This window comes from Cetorhinus maximus, chromosome 5 (assembly GCF_964194155.1).
Source record: "Cetorhinus maximus chromosome 5, sCetMax3.hap1.1, whole genome shotgun sequence".
NCBI classification, from domain to species: Eukaryota; Metazoa; Chordata; class Chondrichthyes; order Lamniformes; family Cetorhinidae; genus Cetorhinus; species Cetorhinus maximus.
In genome coordinates, this window is record NC_135883.1 from 34,769,350 (window position 1) to 34,776,136 (window position 6,787).

At 37.0% G+C, this 6,787-nt stretch overlaps 1 protein-coding gene across 1 annotated transcript in view; it reads left to right on the top strand.

Annotated features, from left to right (window-relative positions):
• Window positions 1-1,970: 1,970 nt before the first annotated feature.
• Window positions 1,971-6,787, top strand: part of LOC144680561 (myelin transcription factor 1-like protein) — a 516,235-nt gene continuing 511,418 nt past the window's right edge. Inside the window, exon 1 of the mRNA XM_078541678.1 lies at window positions 1,971-2,274. The gene's annotated coding sequence lies outside the window, so the exon portion shown is untranslated. The remainder of the gene's footprint in view (window positions 2,275-6,787) is intronic.

Sequence of the window (6,787 nt, forward strand, 5' to 3'; positions counted from 1 at the left end):
GGAGTTCGAATACAGATCAGCATTGATCTCACTGAATGTCAGGATAGGCTCAAAGGGTCGAGTGACTGACTCCTGTTCCTACGTTCCCAGGATTCTAGGGAACACTCCACTGCCTTTTTTTTTGAATAGTGCTGTGGGATCCTGAGAAGACAGTCAGGGTCTCGATTTAATGTCTCATCTGAAAGACAGCACTTCTGACAGTGTGGCGCTCCCTTGGTACGGCACTGAACTCTTGGCCTAGATTTTGTTCTCAAGTCTCTGGAATGGAACTTGAACCCACAACCTTCTGACTCAGGCAAGATTGCCACCACTGAGCCACAGTTAACATTGCAGGACAGAAATATTTATTTTCTTTGCAATTATTTGTATATCTTGGTGGAATGCCTAATGTTTGTTAAAAAAACTTTAACATTCTACCCTGAAATAAATTAGATTGCAGAAATGACAATGATGCATGATTTAGGTATCGACTTTCTTCGGTTCTGTTGATCGATAAAGTTCCCCAACAGAACATAGACAGAAATAAATTCACTGACCCCCAACTGGAATTCATAATGATTGTATCCATATGGCTTATAGCATTTCAACTGAAAATATCACAACAGCATTTAGATTTTACTTGTATAATCTATGTATTTCATAGGAAATAATTTTATTGACAAGAAAAGGGGATTTTTCAATATCTTCTTGAGAAATTTAATTAAATATACTTATATAATGGATGAAAGTAATGTTACAGTGATTAAAACAATTAAATGCAATTTTTTTGAAAAACATAATTTCTCCTGCACCACAATTGGATTTCACAGCAAATGTGTTGGGTCCATTTGTTTTCTGAAAGGGTTACTATTGTCCTCATTTCACTTATCGTGTGAGATCAGGCCACTGTCTGACAGTGTGAGGGCAACAGCTTGCAGGCTACGATGGTCACGTAGGCTTCAGGAGAATGTTGCTCTCAATGTGCCTCTCGGAGCAGCCAAGTGTGTAGGGGTTCAGCTTCACTCTCCCCTGGACTGAAAAATCCAAGCTGCCATTTTTTTTAACAGACTGTAAATGATTCCTATTCCTTGGTTCACAGAACATCCGATGCAGTGCCCAATCAGCTGAAAACCTCCACAGACGTCATTAGTTGTTTTGAGCACTGGCGTCTGCAGCTGCTCGAAAGTGGAGCCTCCATTAGAGCGGCTCTATTGATTTCTGAATTAAAATGCACAAGAGCTAGCAGCAGAAGCACAAGCCTAGCAAACGGCAGACACAGCTGAGGAGAAAAGTCACACTTTTTTTTTAATATATAACAAGGGCTTTGCCGTTGGTTCAGAATTTGCTCCGTTTTAGAATACTGCAGACTTCTATTTGGGCTGTTGGACCTAAGTGCCAATCAACCATTAGTGGAGGTGCTGTGAGCATGCTTGCTAGTCAGGCAGTGAAGCACAGTAGTTCCGCCCAGACGTGTGCCTTGCCATTTTCATTTTAATCAGTTTGATCAGGACGTCTGCTGATTCATTTTGCAGGACAGCCCCTTGAGAACCAGGGTGGAAGCCTGAGGCGAGCCACCGTTGCATCATTGCAGCATTCTATATCAGCTAGACTGCAGCAAGCACGGATTAAAACCTAGCATTTAAATCAAAACCCACCCCGATACAGTGAACCCCTTCCTCCACTCGATCAAAAACAAAAAAAAGAGATGCAGTTTTCAACAAAGAAACATTAGAAACAAGAGTGCTTCAATGACCAAGGTGATACTTTGTATTAAAATTAATTATCATTCATTCATAAAAGCAGAAAATTCAAATATAAAAATTAACTTGCCCGTTATACCTGTTTCAGAGTGTGTGAATTTCAGAACTGACAACCTTATTATGCAGCAACTCTTATTATTGATATTATTCTGCTCTCGGTTGCCATGGCCACATAGCAAGAGACATTCAATTTTCTGTGTTCCATCATCATTATCTATGAGGCCATCTGTTGTGGAAAATGAATTCAGCCTCATTTGCATGACTGATAAGCTTTTTTTTTTATCTATTTAACAGAAGGTCATATGCCGGGGATTTGAAGCTGGTAAAAAGATGTGAAAAAAGCCTATCGAGAGGATGAGTGGGAGTGTGTGCATTAGTGGATGTATGTGGAAGTATAACAGATCCCTTAGGCCTGGTAGCCTATCGTGCTGCATTTGTCATCCTTGCCAAGGCGACATTTTTACCTAAGCTTCTGCACAGCGAAGAGTGCTGTTCCCTGCAATCTGGTTCAAGTCACAGTATTTTGCTTATTGTGGTGGGTGTAGTTTAGTTCTCTCTTTTTTTTTGTTCCCAATTTTTCCTGAAGAGTCTGCTCACGTTCAAATATTTCTAATATGGATTTGACAAGCTTCCTTTCTTTTTAGTTGTGATCTGTGCTGTGTTTTAGTAACTGCGTGAAAAAGTAGGAATAACACAGGCAGTGCCGGCTGCGATCCAGTTCAGATTTATATTCGGTCAACGGTTTAAAAAAAAACGTAATTATAAAATGTGCACCTCTGAGAATATGCTGCATAATGCCCTTTGAATTTGTTTATTGAATCCGGTGGTCCAGTCTTCAGTTGTGTTTGTTGGTTACTAATGATAGCCGAGTGCCCTGTCCTTTCTGATACTATATTCAGTCATCTGCCTTCCAATCTTGTGGTAAAAGTTGGTCACTGATTTGTTATTTGTTGAACTGATGTAATTGGTATGAACTCAGGGCACACTCTTAAAAGTGCTTGGAAGTTATTATGTCTACATGTGCGTACAAATGTTTTAGTGCCAGATTTTCAAATAGCTGTCTGTCTTAACTAATTATAAGCAAAAAAGGTTAGTATTTTGTAGGACAAACACTAAAATGTATTTTGGGCTTCCCTAAATTTGCAGACAAGTGAAAGAGACAGTATTTAGAATTAAAAGTCAGTAGATTTCGGTCATAAATGGAAAGTATCACACTTGACCTGGATGATGGAACTCTCAAAATGCTGTCCTCAACTTGTCTCATTTGGATCTTCATAAAATTAGCTTGGATGCTGCAAAGTTCTAAATGATTCTGAGTCAAGCTTAATATATATAAGGGAAACATACTTAAAATATTTTGGAGGTGCTCCAAAGCTAAACAAACTAGAATTATTTGGGCTTAATATTTTTCACTTTTAAATCTCATCACATGAATGAAGACCATCATAACTTGTACTGTTTCTTTTACAAATTCATTATTACTTTATAAAGCTCTTATTGCTCTACTCTGGAGCTCCTCAGCGCATTCAAGCTAATGTGCACTGCAGAAGCAGGATATTTATTCAATAGCTTGTAAGCTTGGAAATCAGTAGTGAAAGCTTCAGGGTAAAACAGAAAGTATGTGGCTATAGTTCACTCTTCTCTGCTTATCCGTGCTAATTTTTTTCTTGCAAGGTAACTTTTGACTGCTTTTAATTCCAAGATTGATTTAATTAATGTGATTATTTAGGAATTTGTGGTTCACTGCAATTATTCTGTGAACATTGCTATTTAGTTTGTGCATCAGTCTATTTGCAGGTTATTTTAAAGGGTGGCTTCAGTTGGATAATGTGTCTGAATGTCCTGTCAGCACCGGGAGCTGTCCATGGCTGGTGTTCTGAGCCCTGACTGACCCCCTATCGGCTAACAGGCAGACTGAGAATGACTCTTTTGCTTTGCCTTAGTTATGCGTCATGCTGATTTGTTAGCTAAGGATGTTTCATTGTGTTAAGGGTTTAATAAAACATCCAGCATGTGCCTTGCTGTTATAGTTGCAGAATATATTTTGTGAAGTCCAGCATTATTTTAGAATGCTGCTTTTTTGAAGTTTCAACTGTAAACCCAATTCGATTATTTGTGCAGCTTTTCCACTCAAACTTTTCAAATCAAAGTAATAAGTATTGTATTGGATAACTGATTTTGTAAATGAAAATATTAACATATAAAGAATAATATATAAATTGATGGAGGGTAGAACTCAGTGAATTACAAATTCATTTTTATATCTCACTGGTGATTTTGAACAGATAAATTTGCAGTGCTTAAAAAGTATGTTAAAAATCTCTCATTACAGGCAACAAAGTTGTGAGAATGTTTTAATGTTAAATGTTCCTTGTCCACCATACTATTTTTTTCACTGTTCTGTAGTAATACAGAAGCATTTTTTAAATAAGTTTTGCAGATAGGGTTACCCTATATTGGTTTGTTTTTAGATGGCATAACTATTGAAGTTTACGTGTATCATTTGGTTGACAATTGGAAGTGGCAAAAGAATTTTGTAAGGTGCAAAGGAAATTAGTGCTCAAAAGTTTAATCTAATAATTCATAGACATCATCCAATTTAAAAAGTAATGATCTGATGCAGATCACCCAGAGATTATTACTGTCATCTGTGGTGTCCCTAAAGCTCCAAGCACTAATTTTCTTTTTGTAATTGCTGCTTTAAAAAATATATATATTTGATTCATACACCATAAATGTGCATTTAATTTTATGACCAAATGTTTGCAAATTTTTGAAATTTTAGTTTTAAATTAGGAGGATTATTTTTTTTGGTCACGCATTCAGCTTTTCCCTGTATGCATTATATACAGCACTGCACATAATACTAGGCACACATAGCTCTAGAGATTCAAGTACCCGTGGGTACTGTATCAATAGCAGAAGGTATAGAACCCCAAACCATGGTCTGGTAGAATCGACCACAGAATTGATGACAGTGTTAGGAAACACTTGTCACGTTTGCTTCCATTGTTCTGATATCCATGAAATTTTGGCCACACATTTTGATTTGGATGGAATACAACTTTCCCTGATGTAAGACTGTAGCTGAGGAAGAGGTAAGTCAGCAATATGCTAGTGATTTTAAACTGCTGCAGAAGGATTGTCTCTTAAGGGAGCTCATATTCGATGCATGCTACATAGCTAGGCTTTCTGCAGTCTCTTGTCTGTCTGATGCCCTTAAGCTGAGATTGTGTTTGATTCAGCAGCCATCTCGGAGTATGTGCACTTATTCTTTTTCTCCCTTTTATTGTTGTTTTTAACTATGAATTTTGAGTTTCTGTCTCGGCCTGTTGATATTTCCACTAGGACTATTATCACTTTTGTCCATGTGGCAGAACGTATTAGCATACAGATGAACAGCGGTGATCTTCGGGAGTTTTGAAAAAGGCAGGAGACACAGGTGAAATGTGCAATTAGGCAAATGGAAAAAGTATTGGGGTGGGTGGGTGGGAGTGGTGAAAATCAAGGCCGTTGTTGAAGTTTACTGTTATGGAGCAGGTTAAACAATTTAATGGACGATGCAGTGCAATATGTAAGGCAGGTTTTCTTTTTGCTTTTGAGATGTTTTCTTAGTAGTCTCAGGCCTAGTTAAGAGTGCAGAATCTGACTGCAGTGGATAGGAAGTCCCTGATCTCTCCGACTCCTTTATGTCTGGTGTGTCACTAAACATTCCAGTAAGGTAATTATTATTTATTTATTATCTTTTTTTTAACAGCATAGCTCAATTGTAGTAAAATGTATATTGAATGTGGATTTGAAAGCTGTTGTTACTTGTAAAATGAATAAAAGTTGAAACTTTTAAAATGACAATGATAGTTTCTTGCATTGTAAATTTTTTAATGCAGCCTGTCAGTTGTGAGCTACATTTGTGGACATACATAACATGTTAGGGGTCGGACCAGTTCTGGTTTCATGATGGATAGAGAGGAAAGAAACCAATGTTTATAAATGCATTAGATTATTTATCATGAACTGATTTTCTGAATAATCAGGGATGATGCTTTTATTTATAATTAGCTGGATAATTCAGCCATTGGTTTTTGTTCTCAGTAGCAAAATGTTATTTTGATCTTGCCAAAAATAAACAAAACAAATACAAATGAAAAATAGGGCCCAAAATCGAGGTAACAAAATGGAGAAATAGGGGGTGGGGGGTGGTTGTGAGGCAGCAGGTTGTGGACCTTACTGAAAAACTTTTGCTAGTGGTTGAAATGCTGAGTAGCAAAACTGCAAAGATCCACCAGCATAGGCAGCATGCATTAATTTTATTAAACCAGTTGCATAAAATCCAAACCGTCTGCTTTTGGCACCATAGAATTAATTTTAAAATACTGCAACTGGAGCACTGACTATGAAATGTGCAAAGAATGCTCCAGTATTTTGTAGCTGCCTAAAAATAAAATACAGTTTGGAGTCCATATATTGATACATTTTTTTCAAACCTCTGATGAATAGAAATGGTTATCTTAACTTATTGTATGTAGGAGAATTCCACCATATGCCAAATTAAATATGCATGCAATTACACATCCTAGTATTTAGTACAGCTTCCTCATTGGCTATAAATAGATCAGGAACATGAACCATACAAAGCAAAAGAAAAAGCAAGAATACCAAAGCAGTAACAAATGTATGCTTAGTTAAAGCATCTCCTTATCATGACCGTTGCTTGCATATAATGTTACCTAGCAACAGTTTTGAAAACAAAATTGAAGAAATATGGTAACAAGGAAAACCTGAGGACTGCAAATAACAAGTGAACAGTATGTACGTAACCAATATATGATGGAAAGAGATAATGTGCAGCTTTTGTGCTTGTACTTGAACTAGCAAATACAATGTGTAAAAAATTGAATTTTTACATACCGCAACAATGTGCTGGATTTTCTACACAGTGAAATGAATCAAATGATCTCTGCACATTTTGACAGAGACCGCAACTTCTTTTGTTACAGTGGCTCTGGCCTTTATTTAAACTGCAAGAAAAAACAGATCAAACTGCACAA